The sequence below is a fragment of the Bubalus bubalis genome, chromosome 13, assembly GCF_019923935.1.
Source record: "Bubalus bubalis isolate 160015118507 breed Murrah chromosome 13, NDDB_SH_1, whole genome shotgun sequence".
Lineage (NCBI taxonomy): Eukaryota > Metazoa > Chordata > Mammalia > Artiodactyla > Bovidae > Bubalus > Bubalus bubalis.
In genome coordinates this window covers 18413677-18436259 of record NC_059169.1, presented here as the reverse complement: position 1 = coordinate 18436259, position 22583 = coordinate 18413677, and the positions used below count along the sequence as shown (strand labels likewise).

The 22583-nt window shown below is 41.8% G+C and overlaps 2 protein-coding genes and 1 pseudogene across 4 annotated transcripts in view; all 3 read left to right on the top strand.

The window, feature by feature from the left end:
* LOC123464831 (ATP-binding cassette sub-family C member 4-like) overlaps window positions 1–22583 on the top strand; it is an 891549-nt gene that overhangs the window by 33001 nt on the left and 835965 nt on the right. The gene's annotated exons all lie outside the window — the stretch shown is intronic.
* Window positions 1–22583, top strand: part of LOC123464828 (ATP-binding cassette sub-family C member 4-like) — a 293559-nt gene that overhangs the window by 101932 nt on the left and 169044 nt on the right. The window lies entirely within an intron of this gene.
* LOC123464836 lies at window positions 6932–11691 on the top strand (annotated as a pseudogene).

Sequence of the window (22583 nt, the reverse complement as noted above, 5' to 3'; positions counted from 1 at the left end):
ATGGAAAAATAGGCTGGTTCCAAATCAGGAAAGGAGTACATCATGGCTGTATATTGTCACCCTGTTTATTTAATTTATATGCAGAGTACATCATGAGAAACGCTGGGCTGGATGAAGCACAAGCTGGAATCAAAATTGCTCGGAGAAATATCAATACCCTCAGATATGCAGATGACACCACCCTTATAGGAGAAAGTGAAGAAGAACTAAAGAGCCTCTTGATGAAAGTGAAAGAGGAGAACTAAAAATTTGGCTTAAAGGTCAACATTCAGAAAATTAAGATCATGGCATCTGGTCCCATCACTTCAGGGCAAATAGATGGGGAAACAACAGAAACAATGACAGGCTTTATTTTGGGGGGCTCCAAAATCACTGCAGATGGTGACTGCAGCCATGAAATTAAAAGAAGCTTACTCCTTGGAAGAAAAGTTATGACCAACATACACAGCATATTAAAAAGCAGAGACATTGCTTTCACAACAAAGGTCCATCTAGTAAAAGCTATGGTTTTTCCAGTAGTCATGTATGGATGTGAGAGATGGACAATAAAGAAAGCTGAGCACCAAAGAATTGATGCTTTTGAACTGTGGTATTGGAGAAGATTCTTGAGAGTCCCTTGGACAGCAAGGAGACCCAACCAGTCAATCCTAAAGGAAATCAGTCCTGAATATTCATTGGAAGGTCTGATGCTGAAGGTGAAACTCCAATATTTTTGCCTCCTGTTGTGAAGAACTGACCCATTTAAAAATGCCCTGATGCTGGGAATTATTGAAGCCAGGAGGAGAAAAGAATGGCAGAGGATGAGATGGTTGGATGGCATCACCGACTCAATGGGCATGAGTTTGAGTAAGCGCTGGGAGTTGGTGACAGGGAAGCCTGGTGTACAGCAGTCCATGGGGACACAAAGAGTAGGATAGGACTGAGGGACTGAACGGAACTGATATAAATTTAAAAAGAGGTTTCTATTAAAATTCTGTGTTGCCATAAGGATACCTGGTTCCACCTGAACTTAACTTTTCTCAAACCTTGAGCTAACCAAAGCATTTTTCTTATGGAAATGTTTGTCTTCAGCTCAGCTCAGTTCAGTCGCTCAGTCGTGCCCAACTCTTTGTGAGACCATGAATCACAGCACACCAGGCCTCCCTGTCCATCACCCTCTCCCGGAGTTTACTCAAACTCACGTCCATCGAGTTGGTGATGCCATCCAGCTATCTCATCCTCTGTTGTCCCCTTTTCCTCCTGCCCCCAATCCCTCCCAGCATTAGAGTCTTTTCCAATGAGGCAACTCTTCACATGAGGTGGCCAAAGTACTGGAGTTTCAGCTTTAGCATCATTCCTTCCAAAGAAATCCCAGGGCTGATCTCCTTCAGAATGGACTGGTTGGATCTCCTTGTAGTCCAAGGAACTCTCAAGAGTCTTCTCCAATACCACAGTTCAAAAGCATCAATTCTTAAGCGTTCAGCTTTCTTCACAGTCCAATTCTCACATCCATACATGACCACTGGAAAAACCATGGCCTTGACTAGACGGACCTTTGTTGGCAAAGTAATGTCTCTGCTTTTCAATATGCTATCTATGTTGGTCATAACTTTCCTTCCAAGGAGTAAGCGTCTTTTAATTTCATGGCTGCAGTGATTTTGGGATTCCAAAAAAAAATAAAGTCTGACACTGTTTCCACTGTTTCCCCATCTATTTCCCATGAAGTGATGAGGCCAGATGCCGTGATCTTTGTCTTCTGAATGTTGAGCTTTAAGCCAACTTTTTCACTCTCCACTTTCACTTTCCTCAAGAGGCTTTTTAGTTCCTCTTTACTTTCTGCCTTAAGGGTGGTGTCATCTACATTTCTGAGGTTACTGATATTTCTCCCAGCAATCTTGATTCCATCCTGTGCTGCTTCCAGTCCAGCATTTCTCATGATGTACTCTGCATAGAAGTTAAATAAGCAGGATTACAATATACAGCCTTGACGTACTCCTTTTTCTATTTGGGACCAGTCTGTTGTTCCATGTCCAGCTCTGTTGCTTCCTGACCTGCATCTAGGTTTCTCAAGAGGCAGGATTGTCTTAAACTATGTAAATGAACTATGCATTTACCCTAGACTCAGTCTTCAAGTGGTTTCCCCCTAAGACTCAGAATTGATGTAACAAACCAGTATGTTTTACTCATGCAAATGTTATCTAAGCTATGTCAATGAGACTGTATTTGCTTTGAAAGCTGCATTTCTTCAAGATTCATGTCAATTATTTTATGGCCAGGGACAGTTCACCTTGTGCCAATGTTATCTCAAAATGCATGTTGCGTTAGGGGCCTGGTGCCAATCTCTGAGTTTTGAGACATGTCCTTTCTCTAATTAGCATGCTGCTAGTAGCTATATGGATCTTCCCTGTAGTTCAGATGGTAAAGAATCTGCCTGAAATACAGGATACCTGGTTAGATCCCCGGGTTGGAAAGATCCTCTGGAGAAGGGAATGACCATCCACTCCAGTATTCTTGTCTGGAGAATCCCATGGACAGAGAAGCCTGGTGGGCCACAGTCCATGTGGTTACAACGAGTTGGACATGACTGAGCGACTAACTACTATTACTAGTAGCTATATAACATCTACCTAAAGACTAGCAGGGTGCACTCTTTCTGCCCCCTTCTGATATCTATGTCAGAAGCTTTCTCTATCTCTTTTATACTTTAATAAAAGTTTATTACACAAAAGCTCTGAGTGATCAAGCCTCATCACTCGCCCCAAATTGAATTCTTCTCTTCTGGATGTCAAGAATCTTGGTGTCTTTCATGGTTCAGCAACATGAACCTTTCAGAGGGGACATGGTTTAGCTTCAAGAATAAATGCTTGTAATCCATTCTGTTCTGTTATGAAGCACATCAGGTTGAGGTTTTTTGAAGTTTCTTTGTTCCCAGTGTATAGCAGAGTTGTCATTTTGTCTATTCATGAAATCACCTAATACAGCCCAGAAGTTATAACATTCTCATATCCTAGCTCTAGGAGCCTGGTCCAGTTGGATAGATGGAGGAGGCACTTAGCATCCACGTGGCCTTGTGTCCCACAGGGCCTCTGAGCCTCAGGTCCTCACCTGTGTGTAGGGCAGGATTACAGCCCTGCTGTCTTCTTCACACTTATCACAGGGATCAGATGAGAGAGCAGATGCTTAAGGGCTTTGAGAATATAAAGTGTTTTACAGTATAAAAGTGGGATCATTTTTTAAAAGGCTGTAGATAGAAGACTTGCCTTCCAGTAATAAAAAATACACCCATAGATCTGTGGGTGTATTTTTTATTACTGGAAGGCAAGTCTTCTGTCTACAGCCTTTTAGTACTGGTACAAGGGACCTGGGTCTAGGGAATGATTTTCATCTTCTCCATTTCCCAAAATTTCTTTAGTATTTTTTTTCTTTCAAAATAAAAACCAAAACAACAGTAAAAAGGAATTGTTTAGTAGATTCAAATATATTGCCATAGAAATAAGCTTATATAATTTTGCATTAACTCAAGTTATATAAAAAATACAGTCCGATTTATGTAACAATAAAAAAAAAATACACCCATAGTTCTAAGTAGCTTTAGAGACTCTAAATCAGGGGTCCCTAACTCCCGGGCCAGACTGGTATGGTCCGTGGGCTGTTAGGGACTGGGACACATGGCAGGAGGTAAGTGGTGTGCAAAGGAGCAAACTTCAGCTACTGCTGCCCATCGCTCACTTTACACCTGACCCTCTTCTTTCTCGCCCTGTCTGTGGAAAAATTGTTTTCCATAAACTGGGTCCCTGGTGCCAAAAAGGTTGGGGACCACTGCTCTAAACAATTAAAACATATTTATAATAATATATTTTAAAACACATGGCTTTTCTAATGCTACAAAATTCAAAAACTTTTTTTAAATACTTTTTTTTTTAATTTATGAACTAAAGATAAATCACTCTCCACTCCTGTCATCACACAGCTCCCCCCGCAACCCCCCAAGGTGGAGCCCCAGCACCACTGTTGACTGTTCTGTTGAGATGTTCTGTGTATCAGGAAGAAAATTCCTGTTTCTAAGCACAAATGATAGCTATTCTTTCTCTTTTTTTCACTCAATGTTGTATCTCAGATTATATCAACGCATATGGTTATCTCATTCTTTTTAATGACTACATATGTGTGTGTGTTAGTCGCTCAGTTGTGTCTGACTCTTTGTGACCCCATGGACTGTAGCCCACCAGGCTCCTTTGTCCATGGGATTCTCCAGGCAAGAACATAGTATTATGCTTTCTCCATTTTGTACTCCTTATTTTCAGTGCTTGTCAATCAGAGTTTATAAACTACAGGGAATACAACCTGATACTAACATCCAAATTTGTTGTGCTCATTTTATGTGTGAAAATGAGAAACCCTTGGGCAGAGAGTATTAATAGATTTCCCAGCCTCTCTGTCACCTGGTTTTCAATTTCTCTCCAGGCTTTGAGTTAGTAAAATGATTTTACTTATCAATTTACTCTAGTGATAAAGCATATCTGTGAATCAGAATGATCAGAACTCAAGTGTATCTACGGGTTGTTTGGCATTAAGTCCAGCCCCAATGAAGGTTTTGATGGGGCTACTTCCTCCATTGAATAAATACACCCCTGGTTTTTCCTATTGTGCCTCTAGTAGTGATATGATTTGCTTCACGTGAAGCAGTGGACCTAAGAATGTGTTGCCTTAGAAGAAGGAGTTCAAAACTCATAAATATGTGTTTTTTGTCTTTTTTCCCCCTCAGGTGCACTCTGAAAGAAAATAACCAGATATCACTCACAGTGACCATGTGGTAATGAACATTATGAATGACAAGTGGACAACCCTCAGCCTTCACAATTTTTGAGTTGACTCTATGATTCTACGATGAGTTCATGTCTATTCCAAAGGCATTTTTCCAATAGTTTTCTGCACTGCATAAATTATATTATACTTTTTTTACACCAGCAACAGATATTTACATATTACAAATATTAATCTATAATTTTTTCTCCAGCTTCACTCAGTGAGTTCAAGCTCTTGCAAAAGGATTTGTTATGCTTACTTATATGTAATACTATTTTCTTTTTTATGCAAATCAGAGGTGCATGCCACCAATAAGAGCTGGTTTTGTGTCTTGAGAGATTCTGGAGCCAAACTCATTTTCTAAGATTTGAGACAAAGTTCTCACAAATTTTTTTTTTTTAAACTGTTCCCAGAATTACATATTACTTTCTAATTATATTAGGGATTCTTGAAGACTGTGTGATGATGCCGTTTTGTATCACCACTTCCTTTAACAGAACTACTATCCATTTTCCACTCAAAGACCTCTGGTTAAAATACTACAGAGAAAAGTACTAGGAAAAACATACAGTAATGTAGTTTGAAAGTGAAGTGAAAGTGAAGTCGCTCAGTCGTGTCCGACCCTCAGCGACCCCATGGATTCAGCCTACCAGGCTCCTCCATCCATGGGATTTTCCAGGCAAGAGTACTGCAGTGGGGTGCCATTGCCTTCTCCAAATGTAGTTTAAGTAACATTATAGGAGAGAGAGGTGTCACCCTCCAAAAATATATGGTTAAAATACAGAAGGACAATATTGTACGTCCGTCCCCTGTGTTGCAGGCAGATTCTTTACCACTGAACCATTGGGGAAGCCCTCTAAAAAAGAAGGAAGAGAAAATATTATTTATCAAAATAGGAAAGCTTCCAGGGGATTTGCTAATTAAGGACAGACATGTTCTAGACTGTCTTCTAGATAGAGGATTTTATGTTTTACATTAAAAAAATTGTGGTAAAATATATATAACATAAAATTTACCATATAACCATTTTTAATCACACAATTCGGTGGCATTAATCACACTCACAGTGCTGTGCAGCCATCACTGTCTGGGTAACTTTCGGTAATTATGTGCTCCGATTCAGTGTGTTATTTCTGCAGAGTCATTTTGGTAAGTTTCACTTTTCTAGAAGTGGATCTGTTTCCTATGAGTTTTGAGCTTGATTGGCATAAATTTATTCACAATATCTTACATGTTTAATCTCTGCAGCATCTCCGTGTACTTTTGGCTTTTTAATTTTCTTTGAACCTTCTCTTTTTTATGAGTAATCTTGTATAACTTTTTCCTATTTTCAAAGAATCAACCTTTTGCTGGATTGATGCTCTGTTTTTCTTTCTAATTCATCATATTATTTTTTTCTTTCAACTTTTCCTTTTTGAGATTTTTTTCCTCTAAATTCTTAAATTGCAAACAGATTAATAACATCATTATTTTTCTAACCTAAGTATGTAAAACTGACATTTTTTCTGAGATCCACTTTAGCTACAGCCTACAAGTTTTGGTACTTACACCAATCAATAGCCAAAGTATTATGTATTTTCTAATTCCTAATTTAATTCATTAACTATATCTTTTACCCATGAGTTATTTTTAAGTATAATGTTCTCTAAATTTCAAATGCTAATGGATTTTTTTCTATTAGATTGAACATGTGGAACTGCTAACATTCAGCCTTTTGTATAAAATGGCACTTTCATGTGTTTCAACACAATAGTTTTCTTTTGTTATTAATATATAACTTAATTTCATTTTGGCCAGACAACATTAGGTTATGGGTTTGATATTCACACAAAAAGTCCTTGTTTCCACCATTCTGTATTTTATTTAGGGGTTTTAAAATGTTATAAGTACATGTGTAACCAGTAATTTTCAAATAAAAGTACTCCCTAAGTACTGGAATGTTTTCTGATACATGTTTTCTGATACAGGCTGGTTCTCTGGAATGCAGACTCAGTTTGAGTTTAGTGCTGGGATGTTTATCAGGGCTGCCCTTGGAATCAACACTGTGGAATCAGGAGGGAAGAAACGGGATAGGGCAGAAGGAAAGATCAAGCTGGATCACTGGCTGGATGACTTTAGCTGATCCCATGGGGCATCTGGAATGAAGATGGCCCTTCAGGGTTGTCCTAACACATCCAATGGCCAGTCTTTATACCTCCACCTGGAAGGGTCATTGCATGCAGCCTGGTGGTTTAAGGTTGCCCACTGGCAGCACCCCCAGCAGCTGGACAACGAGTCCTTGAAGGGAGGTCTGAACAACATGTCTCCATGTCCCCCCACATCCTGTGTCACAGCTTTAAGGTAGGTGATGAAGATGTCCTGTGGGGGAAACTCTTGACGACTGATGTGTAAGTCAAAATGATGACTTAGTGATTCTCCTCAATACCCTCTGCTTTAAACAATAGAGGAGAAGGTCCATGAAGGGGAGAAATCTCATTTCCTAGGGTCAGCCCAGTTGTCACCTCTTCTAGGAAGTCACCTTAAGACCAGTCATCATCCTAGGTAACTCGTCTTTCTGTAGGACCCTGAGCACCTCTCATTTGTTAAACTGAACCGTACTTGGTTAGTGTCCTATTGTCATCAGTGTGGTGATTCTTAAACAAGGGGCCTGTTCTTTCCATTTTACACAGGTTATGTAAACTATGTAGCCTGGTCTGACTATGAGTATTCATATGGTTTGTTTTCTCACTAAACCAAGTGAGAAAAAGACTTGGAACTGTGCCCTATTCGCTTTTTAATTACATCTTTCAGCACAGTACCTGTTACATAGGGGGCACTCAGTAAATGTTTTCTGAATGAGGAAATGATGAATGAGAACAAACCTTCATTGTCAACTTTATAATTTTGGAATTCTAAGAAGTAGCCTAGGATAACAGAAAGTCCTGGTTTTGTAGTCAGTCACACTGATCTGCCTGTCAGGTCTTTCTCTGCTCTCACCAGCAGTGTGGGTGTCTGAAGAATGTACTGTCCAGAGTGGAACACTTGAGGCTGAAAGGAAAGCAGTAACCAGCCAGAGTGCCAGGGAGATAAACTGGCACCATCCTTGACAAAATGGACTATGGACACCCTTCAGCCATGTAGCTTTAGTCTAAAAACAATTCAGTGCATGTATTTATATAGATTCTATTCTTGAATCAGCATCATGGTCCTAGTGTTGAAGAGTGTACCTAGAAACACCACAGGTTTTTTTAAATCAAGGTTTCATGTATACATTATTAATTTTAATTTTAAAACAGAATATGGATTAACTGAGTTTTTGTTTTTTAAGCCTAATGTTCTAAGGAAATTTTTTTTTCAAAGACTAAACCAGCAGTGTGTGTTGAAAACTGGGAGAAATACATATTTATTTGAATTTAGACCTAAAAAATAACATTACTAGAAGGAATAACATGCCTCAGCCATAGGAGACCTTTGTCTATACCCCAGAACCATGTGACCTGCCACAATCAAATTGGGATTGTGTGATATTTTTAAGAAGAACAAGGTTAAGACTTAGACACACTAAGAATGTTCTACACAGAGTTTACATTGGAGGGTTCTGACTAACTTCACTCTTTCACTCAGCAACTATCCTCATAATTATCCACCTAATAGGTGAAGGCTTTGTGTATTCTAAACCAGTGTTTGATCCAATAGTTAATCACATTTAATTCTGCACATTATGTGAAAAACATTTTTTAAATTACATTTTGCAGACTACCTAGAAAAAAAAAATGAGTCTCTGAGATGGAGTTTATATCACATTAGACCTTTTGTAAGTAAATAACAATAAAGAGTAGATTGAGGATTTTTAAACCCTACATTTTGCAACAATAAAAGTTTTTAAAAATCCATGAGTTTATACTTATTCCAATAAGACATAAAATATATTAGGAGTAAGGGAAAGATTTTTTTTACAGCAGAAAGGCACCTCACAAATGTAGACAGATTGACAGAAAAGTACCACATGGGAGCCATTGCCATAAATAATTCAGACAAAATTCATCATTGACTGAACATATGTTGAATGTTTGGGGGTTGGAAGAGAGACAGCATTTTCATGGACTCAAAATATATTTTCAGATTAATTCTTTAGGGAAGAATTATATTTTTTAAGTGGAAAAATCAGACAAACACCTAGCTAAGCAAGTAACTAGAGTAAATTTTAATAGTGAACCTACTGGACACCCTTGGCTTTTTTTCTTGCTTCTTTAAAAATGTATATAAGAATGTTTGACTTACACTGTTGTGTTAATTTCTGCTGTACAGCAGTGATTCAGTTATACATATACATGCATTCTTTCTCATGTAGGTTTAATAAGCAGGGTGACAATATGCAGCCTTGTCATACTCCTTTACCAATTTTGACCCAGGCAGTTGTTCCATGCCCAGTCAAACTGTTGCTTCTTGACCTGCATACAGGTTTCTCAGGAGACAGGTAAGGTGATCTGGTACTCCCATCTCTTTAAGTTTTCCAGTTTGTTGTGATCTACACAGTCAAAGGCTTTAGCGTAGTCAACAAAGCAGAAGTAGACATTTTTCTGAGCAGAAACCATAAGGCCCCCAAATCCTGGAAATGTACTTCCTGGTCCTTTACAGGAAAACTCTTCCCACCCTGGCCTGGGGCTCTGCTGTTCTAAGTGGATCCTGTGGGCCAGCAGCATCGGCTGGCCTGTGAGGCTGTTAGAACACAAAATCTTGTCTCTACCCCAGACCTACTGACTCAGAATCTCTAGAACCCAGGTGAGTCCTGCTCACATTACAGTTTGAGAAGCACTGGTTTAGAGGCCCTGCTCAGTCATCCTGGGGTTGCACCCTCCCCAGGTGCAGGCAGCCAGAGAGGGCCAGGAGATGTGGCCACCTGGAGCCCCGCCCCCTCCAGGTAGTACTCTGAGTACCCTAGAATCCCTGTTCCCAGTGCCAGTGCAGGCCTCCATCCTGGGTCCCATCTCCCAGCCTGAAAGATGGTCAAGATTCAGCTGTTTATGGGGCAGAAGAGGGTGGACTGAGCTTGGACTTGAAGGCTGAAGGTACTCTTGCTTTAGCCGCAGATTCCTCAGGGCACAGAGAGGGTCAGAGCCAGAGGTGGGAAGAGCAGCGGGAGGGCTGGGGGCTGGGTTGGCCCCTCGCTCTGCTGTTCTGCCTTCTGGTTCCTAACTCCAGGGTCCAGGAACCCCAGCCTGCCAGGTGGTTATGAAGGTGTACTTGACAGTGTGTTAGCTTGATTTATAACTTTTAAATATCTAAACATAAAGGATGGGCTTCATTATACTCTTGACCCATGGCCCACAGATGTGAGTGGCAGATCTGTTAGAATCTTCTCAGAATGTGCTCAGAGGACCCCCTGCATCAGAATCCACTGGGATGTTGGATCAGACCTGTGGGGCTGGAGCCTAGAACTCTGCATTCTGACCCCTCCCCTGGTGACTCTGATCCACAGCAGAGCTAGAGGAGCACTTATAATGGAGGGAGGTGGGGCATGGAGTGGAGTTGCCCTGAGTGGTGGGAAGTGTCAGAAGAGAGGGAGGTCCCAGATCAGAGGAAGGTGCCCACCATGAGCTCACACCTTCCTGCTTCTCTCATGATTCTCCTCACAACCTGGTCTGACCCTACTCTGGGAGTTGGCTGCAGGGAGAAGATGCCAGAAAGGAGCAAGGGTGTCCTCCTGCCGACCGTGGGGCTCTCGGGGGCTGCCCTGCAGAAGGAAGGACCTGAGTCAGGGGCAATAGGAGCAAAGGGGCTGCAGGGGCCTGGAGGGACCACACGGACCCACCCAGGGAGTCAGGCTGAAGCCACTGAGCAGGTCTTTGGGCAGGGAGACCTCCTGGTCCTGCGGGACACAGGTAGAGTGGGGACAGACTGTGCGGTTCCACTGGGGCTCAGAAGCTGCATCTGTCAGTTAGGAGTCTTATGACCTCTAGCAAGATCCTTAAGCTCTGCAAGATGGGGGTCCTAACATCCTAGTACCCTCTGAGCTTGTGTTAAAATTAAACATGATGGTCTTTCGTTCAGGCCCACAATGCTGGTAGGATGAGCAAGTGTTGTGGTTTTTGCCAGGAAGCTCTGTAGCCACCGATGAGCCCAGAGGCAGCATGGTAACAGTATAATAAAGCCCATTTGGGCACAGCCCTGAAGGCCAACCCTTTTGGACGCACTTCTCATGCCAAGAGAAGTGTGCTCGAAAAAATAGGGGTTGAAGCCAAACATCCAAATTCTGCCATCAGGAAATGTGTCAGGGTTCAGTTCACCAAGAATGGCAAAAATCACAGCCTTTTGTACCCAGTGATGGTTGCAACCATCACTGGGTACAAAATTTTATTGAGGAAAATGATGAAGTTCTGGTTGCTGGATTTGGTTCCAAAGGTCATGCTGTTGGTGACATTCCTGGAGTCTGTTTTAAGGTTGTCAAAGTAGCCAGTGTCTTTTTTGGTCTTCTACAAAGACAAGAAGGAAAGACCAAGATCATAAATTTTGACGATGAAAGAATTGTAGTAATAAATTTTCATATACCAAAAAAATTAAATGTGATATGATAGTTAAGTAAAACTACATCCTTGTCACACAGAGCAAAACAAGGGGCAGCTGCTGTTTATTGGGACGCTTATTACATCACACCTCTGCACTTCTTGATGCTCAATATTATAGGCACTTATCACTGCCTGTGTTCAATCATGTCCGACTCTTTGTCCCCCTATGACTGTAGCCCACCAGGCTCCTCTGTTCATGAGATTTTCCAGGCAAGATTACAATACCGGAGAGGATTGCTGTTTCCTCCCCCAGGGCTTCTTCCCGACCCAGGTATTGATCTTGTGGCTCCCGTGGCTCCTGCATTGGCAGGCAGATTCTTTATCCCTGAGCCTGGGAATTACCTGTCACTGACTTTAAGATCAGAGAAGGCAATGGCACCCCACTCCAGTACTCTTGCCTGGAAAATCCCATGGGCGGAGGAGCCTGGAAGGCTGCAGTCCATGGGGTCGCTGAGGGTCGGACACGACTGAGGGACTTCACTTTCACTTTTCACTTTCATGCACTGGAGAAGGAAATGGCAACCCACTCCAGTGTTCTTGCCTGGAGAATCCCAGGGACGGGGGAGCCTAGTGGGCTGCCGTCTGTGGGGTCGCACAGAGTCGGACACGACTGAAGTGACGCAGCAGCGGCAGCCGACTTTAAGATCAGGTCCCTCAAGCCCCCAGGGGGCGCTAGTGGTAAGGAATCCACCTGCCCGTGCAGGAGACCCACGAGAATCAGGTTCCATCCCTGGGTTGGGAAGATCCCCTGGAGGAGGAAATGGCAACCCACTCCAGTATTCCTGCCTGGGAAATCCCATCCTCTGGCCATGGGATCCCAAAGAGTCGTCATGACTGAGCACACACACACACCTCATATCCCAGGCACAGGAAGGTTCCAGTTACAGCTGTGTGCCACACCCATGCTGGGCCAGTCGCCTGGAGCTCCCTGAACTTCCCTGCGCAGGAGAAACTCCTGAAGTTACTGCTGAGCTGCTCATCCTATATAGTTCCCAGGATTTCCCTCCCAGCAAGCCACACCTTGGGAATCCTGCTCATAGGTTTGTGATAAACTAAGGCGGGGCTTGTATGAAATCTCCTGAGACAACTGTATCATACTGAAAATCACCACCAGGGTGCAGGAGAATCCAGACATCCAGGTGAGAAACGTGGAAAGGCTGTGCAATGAGAGGCCAGGAAGGCCTCAGAGTGGGCAAAAGGGGTCACAGGCCCCCACCCCAACTACACCCTGTACACAGAAACATACACGCCTGCTCCTGCAGAATCATTCTGTCTGTTTACTCTGCTTCCTCGTCCAGGTAGAGTTCTTTATATCCTCAGTATGGCAAAGGCCAGTGGTTTGTAAACTTGGCTACAAATTCAAATCAACAGAGGAGCTCTGTAAAATCCCAGTGCTGAAGCCTCATCTCAGTTAAATCACAATCTCAGGGGAGGGGACGCAGAAATCAGCACTTTTTAAAACCTCACAGGTGATTCCACCCTGCAGCCAAGTGAGAACCACTATTGGAGGCAGAGGATCTCATTTCTTCCCAAATGGCAGCTGCTGTCTTTGCTAGAAAGTGTGAAAAAGCGTTAGGTCGCTCAGTTGTGTCTGACTGTTTGTGACTTCATGAACTATAGCCCACTAGAATTCCATGGACTTCTCCAGGCAAGAATACTGGAGTGGGTAGCCATTCCCATCTCCAAGGAATCTTACCAACCCAGGGATCAAACCCGGGTCTCCTGCACTGCAGGCAGATTCTTTACCATTTGAGCCACCAGGAAAACAGAGTTTGATTTCTTATTTTATTACTGATTCTCCCAAGTGAGATCCCCCACCCTCGACAGGAGGTGGAACTCCTTCTGATAGAGGGGGGTGTGTGTGTGTGTGTGTGTGTGTGCACATGCTCAGTCAGTCTTATCCAACTCTTTGTGGCCCCATGGACTGCAGCTTGCCAGGACCCTCTGTCAATGGGATTTCCCAGGCAGGAATATTGGTGTGGGTTGCCATGTCCTGCTCCAGGGGGTCTTACTGACCCAGGGATCAACACGAATGTCCTGCATTGGCAGGTGGGATATTTACTGCTGAGCCACCTGGGAAGTCCCTCTTCCAGGTGTGGCTCGTGCCAGCAGAATGTGCTCTAGAGGACACTGTTTCCTCTGAAAACCCTCCACAGTGCTGCTGAATGTGATTCCTGTCAACTGGGGGCCAGGGGTGGTCTCATAGGACCGGCTCAGCTGTGCTGCCAGTGGCTCCAGATTGTAGCGCCGGGCTCAGCATCTCTGCATTCGACACCTCAATGCCATCTTGAATCACAGTGCTGGGGGCAATGATCCTGCACTTGGCCCTCTGAGCTGAGGTGTCAACGCAGCCGTTTCACACCAGGGAGTCTTGTTTGCTGGGCCAGGTGTGAGGCCTCTTCATTAAGCACCCTGTAAGCAAGTGAAACTCAACTCAGCACAAAAGGCATGACAAAAAGTTAGACTTCATTTTATTACCTAGATTCTACTTTTACTCCCAGGGAATTGTTGATGGGCTTTGTTGGTGACTGTTTCATCACAGCCCAGCCTCATGGAATATTAAGGGCCCCGACTTACCTATAATGACTGTTTCCTTTGTTAGCTGTGGAGATAATCCTGATGAAGAAAAAAGAGACCAATTTCTCTTCTATTCCTGAAGATCCGAAAGGGAAGGTATTGATATAATCAGTTTTATTTTGTTGTTGTTGTTGTTTTTTAACCCATAAGGTAGCTCCCTCTTGTCTGGGGCTTGATGTTGCTCCTGAAATAAATGGGAGCCCCTGGCACCCTTCATTTAAGGAAGACAACTGGGTATTATTTAAATAGGAAAGGAAAGGACCTAGGCATCAGGGTGCACAGAGAACCAGGTCTGGGCTCTCAGGTGACAGGCTAAGATGGCCTTGTCACTATGGAAACAGTGTGTCTATGCTTGTGAGACAGGAAGGAAGTGGGTGGGCACAGATATTGAGATAAACAGGATCCCACAAAAACTGGCTTGAACCAGCTAAAATCAAGATGGTTTTGAGTATGGTCTGGTCTCTGACTTCTCAGTCATTATACCTTCATTGTAACACTAAAATTCACTCCCCTCTCACCATGACAGGTGCTGTGATAGTTCCAAGGCTGACCATAGACGGCCAAAAAGTGAAGGGGGTGGGGTTCCATCTGCTCACCACTCAAAAGCCAATAAAGAGGCCAGGTTGATGGAAAGGAACATTTGCTTTATTTTGGATGCTGGTGTGTGTGTTGGGGGGTGGGTAGACTCCTGTCCAAAGGCTGACTCTCCCTCCCTTAACAATAAGTGGACAAGAGCTTTTTATAGACAGAGAGGGCTACAGTCAGCATTATAAACTATAGACAGAAACAGTACAGTCAGCATTGAGTGCATTTATTTTTTATATATTTTATTTATATTTTATTATTTATATTTTTAAAAAAATTTCTATTTCTTTATTCAGATGGTTTTCATATATGGGAAAAAATCTGAAGTTGCTTATTTTTCTCTTATACTGATGTGCACTTATTAGTTCACTTAAATTTATTTATGTATTTGAGAGATAAAGAAACCAGAATTTTACTTCTTGCTTATGTACTTTTCTCTATGCATCAGTTGCTGCGTAACTGCCTTCATGCCCCTAGAAGAATGTGCTTTGGTCTTTCCTCTTTCCCTCTCTTATCAAAATAGGATTCCTCCAGGAGCAACCTAGGAGTAGAACAGACACTAGGGAGTTTGGGGATGTCATCTAAGTAGTCTGGCTATCTTTGTCCCTGTCATTTATGTTCACCTCCACTGATCAGTATTGGCCATTATCCCTGTATATCTCAGGCAGTGGGGGAAGCATAGTTCTCCCTTTGGTCCTGAGAGACAGAGAAACTTTTTGAGTCACAGTAAATGTTTTTAGAGGTTGCAGTGCCCTCCTCTTTCTGGTGGGGTGTGGGTATCCTTGTCATTCACCAGGCATGTGCTTTCTAAGACTTCCTGTGGGCAAGGCATTGAATGGGCACTCGAGTCCGAGGGAGCAGACCTTCTCCTGTTCTAAGAAGCCTATGGTCCAGGGATTGTGAACCAGTGCAGATCCAGCAATTATAACTCTTAGCTCATTTTTAATAAGCTAAAAATAGAAATAACAGGCTTATTTCTCCATTGTCTCTTAAAGAGTAATCTGCATTTTACCTTGTAAATAAAGTAGTGAGTGACTGGCATCTAGTAGATAGTCAAGCAAATACAGTTGAGAGATAAATAAGAGATGTTCTTGTGTAAAGTGTGACCAAAGAACCTGTGACCAAAAATTTATTCTACAGTATGTTATTATGTACTCTGTGCCATTTTTGGTCCTTTCATCTCAGATATACTTTAGGATTGTGCTTTCTTGGCCTCGTAGTTTAAAAAAATCCATCTCTCTGTGGTACAGTTTGATTTTTCCACCATGATGATGTACTGTTCTTGCCTCCAGGGTTTGACAGCACAGCATTCTAATTGTTCTATCCAAAATGAACATGGTGACCACACTTCAGCTTGCTCTGAAGAAGCCATTTGCCCCAACAAAGTGTCTTTATACACATCTATACTAGTAGTTCTAAATTGCATCAAGCACATTAGAAATGTTGATGCAGTGATTACTCTTTGACTTTCTGTTGGTGACTCTAAAATAATACCTGAAGGTACAGAGAGAGGCAGCCCAAAGTGGCAGGAAGTTCATGGGCTTTGGGACCAATATCTGGGTTCAAATCTTTCCCCATTTTGGAGAATTCACTGTTGTCTGAACTATATTTTATGTAAAAAGATAAGAATAATACATACCTTACAGTAGTATTGCAAGGATTTGTGAGATGATAAAAGGGTATTGTTACACATTCGATAAATGGTAACTATAACAAAAGCCATTGGTCTGTTTTTCATATGAATATTGGTACTTCATTTGCTATGTGCTGCTGAGAAAGTTAGCAGCAGCCATATTTTCTTTGGTAATACTTTTTGTGCTTTTAGGGCTTCCCTGGTGGCTCAGATGGTGAAGCGTCTGCCTGCAATGCGGGAGACCCGGGTTTGATCCCTGGGTCAGGAAGATCCCCTGGAGAAGGAAACAGCAATCCACTCCAGTTTTCTTGCCTGGGAAATCCCATGGACGGAGGAACCTGGCGGGCTACAGTCCATGGGGTCACAAAGAGTTGGACATGACTGAGCGGCTTCCCTTTCTTTCTTTCCCTTTCTTGGTTCTTTTAAGATCACCTTCTGAAATTCACAAAATCTCTATTAATCTGTATGTTGTAATCACAGTACTTCTTTACCAAAAGAAAACCACTTTATTTTCTTGAGGAAAAATGAGATTTTTTTTAATCACCCATATTTCCACAATAAAGAAATGATCATTGTTATCATTTTGAAATATTTTCTTTTAATGTTTCTTGTTTCGTGCATTCTTGTGCAAAATTGGTATAATGGTTTCAAGTCATTACATGAATATTTTCGGTTGTCTTAGGTTCGCTGAAGCTAAAGTCTAGGACAAGAATTTGAAGGCAATAGGTTATTTGGCAGGGGGTCCCAGGAAACACTGGTAATGGAGTGGGAAAGTATGTTCCAGGCTGGGTACTGGAACACAATCCTGTTGGGAAACCGTAGGAGACAGTGTGGAGTACAAGCCTCAGGGTTAGCTTCCCTGAATGAGGGATTAGGGGTATTTACACACCAGCTCCTGTCTGTCTGTTGACTGAAGGCTGCCAGGGGAGAGCAGAGGAAGACGTTAAATTCCCCAGCACTCCTGGCTGCCTTGTGCTGTAGCAGAGCTGACTCAGGTGGCAGACAAACCCCTCAGGCAGTGTTGCAGGAAGTCAGGCTAGGGTGACATGGAAAGCATTAGGGCAGATACTGACAACATCGGCTCACCCATGTTACTTAAACAGTGTATTTTAGACTGGCTATTGAACAGTTCACAGTGTGGACGAGTGCCTCCTCAAGGGTTATAGTCCTGCAGTTACTTCTTTTTCTATTTTCTGTTCCTCCTCATAGCAAAATTTCTCATAGGAGTTGTGTATAACCACTTTTCCACACCTTCAGACACAGTTCTCTGCTCAACACATCCTTAAAAGGCTTCAATCTCTTTCTCTTTAAAATAATGCTTTTCCTAAATCACCAAAACCCCTATCTTTGCCAAATCCAACTGGTACTCTTCTGCCTTCAATCTACCAGCCTCTCAGAGGCATGGGCTCTAGCTTCTCTGCACTCCAGTGATTGCCCATTCTCTCCCTCCTCAGTCTCCTTGGTTGAGTCTCTACCTGTGAATGCTGGACGGTCTCAGGTCTCAGCCTTGGGCTTCTCTCTCCCTCTTTCTCTTTGGTTCTGTATATCTTATTTTTTAATGAAAAGCCTTAAATAACTATAGAAAAGTGTGAATACTTTATATGTAATCTATTTGGGAATTATTTACATTTAAAAAATAAAACTGGGGAATATTTTTAGCATTCTTAAACTATTTCATGTCAAAAGAAGAGAGGAAATTTACTAATCATTTAGGAACACTTATAAAGCCATGGGCTTCCCTGGTGGCTCAGCTAGTAAAGAATCTGCCTGCAATGCTGGAGACCTAGGTTCAGTCCTTGGGTTGGAAGATTTCCTGGAGAAGGGAAAGGCTGCCCACTCCATTATTCTGGCCTGGAGAATTCCATGGACTGTATAGTCCATAGGGTTGCAAAGAGTCCGACACAACTGAGCAACTTTCACTTTCACCTTCACTTTCATAAAGCCACTGGTAAACCAAAGCACCTGCTGATAACATTCACTTTTCCAGCTGTCATCTTTGGGCAATTTTAGTCTCACAGAAGACATCTGACACCAAGAGACATCTAAGTTGCCAAAATTAGATCTACAAACTCATAATTATTCCTAGCAGAGGTCCTCAGGTCCTTATTTTAAAGCCTATTAAATCTTACTTTACAAGCTAGTTTAAAAGTATTAAAAAGTAAAGTATTATTATACAAGATAAGAAATAAAAATATAGAAAAAATAGATGTGAAATTTTTAAAAGTTAATTTGCTGTTAGTAAGTGTATATGAATGAATCTGTAAACCCCTGTACCTATGTTTGTTAGACCTTAAATGTATTGCACCAAATGGCATAATACTACTGCTGGTAATGATATCAAACAGTTAATAATGTTTGTCATTATGTTCTGCAAACTGCGAGGGAGGGACATCAGCAAAACATGTTAGAAAAAAATCCATAAAAAGTCAATAGTTTTGTTTTAATATTGACACATGATGGACTTCATTTCTGTTGTCCACATATAATGAAAGCCTTCATGCAAAGGTGTGACTCTTAAGAATGGGAATTGTACACACATTATAAGTTGTATGCTTGGTGAGGGTAGGAAATACATTTCATTCAAATGCAATTTGGTACTTTTCTACCCACAGCTTCCCTGAGAGTGCAATTGAAAGTAGACTGGATGAAAGGAAGCAAGGGAAGTCTCTTCTCAGAAAACAAAGAAAGAATTCTAAAGTTCTTTATGTTTAGAAAGAATATTTCAGGTTTTTAACCTCAAATTTTATGAGTATCTAAAATATAGATTAAATAATAATATGCAATACATATTAATTTTATAGATGTATTTCTTATCTCAAACTCAATTTCTCTTAATTTCACTGAAGTTATATTTAATAAACGTAAAATTTAATGAAGCAAAATGGACTTGGCTTGCAAGGGGTGGGAAGGAGATTATAACTCTGGTAGTGTTTTATAAGTTATTTTAAAAATTGACAAGCAAAAAGGTAAATTGTTCTTATTTTCTTGATTAAATTGAAGAAAGTTATCATGTGATGTATAAGTCTAAGAAATACTATAAGGGATCAATGGGGAATTTTATTAATATGAATCTCAATCTATAAGTTTAAAAATCTCATATCCTCTATTATAACACTTCATTTTTTAAAATTGTTATTTATTTGCTTATTTTAATTTTAGCCGTGCTGGGTCTTTGTTGCTATGCATGGGCTTTCTCTACCTGCGGTGGGCAGGGGCTGCTCTTCATTGTGGTGCATGGGCTTCTCACTGCAGTGGCTTCTCCTGTTGTGGAGCACAGGCCCTAGGGCGCACATGCTTCAGGAGTTATGGTTGGTGAGCTCAGTAGTTGCAGAGCACAGGCTCTAGAGTGCGGGTTACACAGCCTGTGGGATCTTCCAAGGGCAGGGATAGAACCCACATCTCCTGCGTTGGCAGGCAGATTCTTAACCACTGGATAACCAGGGAAGTTCGAATGTGTAATCATCAGTGTCTCACAAGCATTTCATAGATTTTTCTTTCTGGGGGAGGTGGGGTGGGGAAGGTACAGAGATTTCCTTCTCTCCCCTGCCTCCACACCCCATAGCCTCCCACTATCAACATAGAGTGAAAGATTTGCTACATCTGATGAATCTATAGAGACACATCAGTCACCCCAAATCCATAGTTTACATCAGGGTTCACTCTTGGTGTCATGCATTCCATGGGTTTAGACAAATGTATGATAACGTTTCCATCATTGTGGTATATTACAGAGTATTTCCATTGCCCTAAAAATCCCCTGTGCTCCATCTACTCATCTCTCATCCCACCTCCACCCTCTGGCAACACTGATCCCTTACTGTCTCCATAGTTAGCCTTGTTGTCATATAGTTAGAATCATACAGCATGTAGTCTTTTCAGACTGACTCCTTTCACTTAGTAATGAGCATTTACGTTTCCTCTTTGTTGTTTCATGTGTTGGTAGCTCATTTGTTTTTAGTGCTGAGTAGTACCTCATTGCCTGGATAAACCAGTTTGTCCATTCACTTGTTGAGGGATATCATGATTGCTTCCAAATTTTGGTAGTTTGAATAAAGCCGCCCTAGATACTTCATAGGTTCAAAAAAAATGGTTTCTCTTCCTTAAAAATTAAATACATAATGAACTAGCTTACTTGAAATATGCATCCATTCCAGACTGAAGTGTCACCTCCTTTCTTTCATTTCATGCTCTCTCCATATTTACATTCAGTTCAGTTCAGTCGCTCAGTTGTGTCCGACTCTTTGGGACCCCATGAATCGCAGCACGCCAGCCTCCCTGTCCATCACCAACTCCTGGAGTTCACTCAGACTCACATCCATCGAGTCAGTGATGCCATCCAGCCATCTCATCCTCTGTTGTCCCCTTCTCCTGCCCCCAATCCCTCCAGCATCAGAGTCTTTTCCAATGAGTCAACTCTTCGCATGAGGTGGCCAAAGTACTGGAGTTTCAGCTTTAGCATCATTCCTTCCAAAGAAATCCCAGGGCTGATCTCCTTCAGAATGGACTGGTTGGATCTCCTTGCAGTCCAAGGGACTCTCAAGAGTCTTCTCCAACACCACAGTTCAAAAGCATCAATTCTTCAGCGCTCAGCCTTCTTCACAGTCCAACTCTCACAACCATACATGACCACAGGAAAAACCATAGCCTTGACTAGACAGACCTTTGTTTGCAAAGTAATGTCTCTGCTTTTGAATATGCTATCTAGGTTGGTCATAACTTTCCTTCCAAGGAGTAAGCGTCTATTAATTTCATGCAGTCACCATCTGCAGTGATTTTGGAGCCTAAAAAAATAAACTCTGACACTGTTTCCACTGTTTCCCCATCTATTTCCCATGAAGTGATGGGACCAGATGCCATGATCTTTGTTTTCTGAATGCTTTAAGCCAACTTTTTCACTCTCCAGTTTCACTTTCATCAAGAGGCTTTTTAGTTCCTCTTCACTTTCTGCTATAAGGGTGGTGTCATCTGCATATCTGAGGTTATTGATATTTCTCCCAGCAATTTTGATTCCAGCTTGTGCTTCTTCCAGCCCAGCGTTTCTCATGCTGTATTCTGCATATAAGTTACATAAGCAGGGTGACAATATACAGCCTTGACATACTCCTTTTCCTATTTGGAAACAGTCTGTTCCATGTCCAGTTCTAACTGTTCCTTCCTGACCTGTGTACAGATTTCTCAAGAGGCAGATCAGGTGGTCTGGTATTCCCATCTCTTTCAGAATTTTCCACAGTTTATTGTGATCCACACAGTCAAAGGCTTTGGCATAGTCAATAAAGCAGAAGTAGATGTTTTTCTGGAACTCTCTTCCTTTTTCCATGATCCAGAGGATGTTGGCAATTTGATCTCTGGTTCCTCTGCCTTTTCTAAAACCAGCTTGAACATCTGTAAGTTCACAGTTCATGTATTGCTGAAGCCTGGCTTGGTGAATTTTGAGCATTACGTTACTAGCATGTGAGATGAGTGCAATTGTGTGGTAGTTTGAGCATTCTTTGGCATTGCCTTTCTTTGGAATTGGAATGAAAACTCACCTTTTGCAGTCCTGTGGCCACTGCTGAGTTTTCCAAATTTGTTGGCATATTGAGTACAGTACTTTCACAGCATCATCTTTCAGGATTTAAAATAGCTCAACTGGAATTCCATCACCTCCACTAGCTTTGTTCGTAGTGATGCTTTCTAAGGCCCACTTGACTTCACATTCCAGGATGTCTGGCTCTAGGTGAGTGATCACACCATCCTGCTTATATTGGTCATGAAGATGTTTTTTGTATAGTTCTTCTGTGTATTCTTGCCACCTCTTCTTAACATCTTCTGCTTCTGTTAGGTCCATACCATTTCTGTCCTTTATTGAACCCATCTTTGCATGAAATATTCCCTTGGTATCTCTAATTTTCTTGAAGAGATCTCTAGTCTTTCCCATTCTGTTGTTTTCCTCTATTTCTTTGCATTGATCGCTGAAGAAGGATTTCTTATCTCTCTTGCTAGTCTTTGGAACTCTGCATTCAGATGCTTATATCTTTCCTTTTCTCTTTTGCTTTTCACTTCTCTTCTTTTCACAGCTATTTGTAAGGCTTTCCCAGACAGCCATTTTGCTTTTTCGCATTTCTTTTCCATGGGGATGGTCTTGATCCCTGTCTCCTGTACAATGTCATGAACCTCATTCCATAGTTCATCAGGCATTCTGTCTATCAGATCTAGGCCCTTAAATCTATGTCTCACTTCCACTGTATAATCATAAGGGATTTGATTTACGTCATACCTGAATGGTCTAGTGGTTTTCCGTACTTTCTTCAAATTAAGTCTGAATTTGGCAATAAGGTTTTCATGATCTGAGCCACAGTCAGCTCCTGGTCTTGTTTTTGTTGACTGTATAGAGCTTTTCCATCTTTGGCTGCAAAGAATATAATCAATCTGATTTCAGTGTTGCCCATCTGGTGATGTCCATGTGTAGTCTTCTCTTG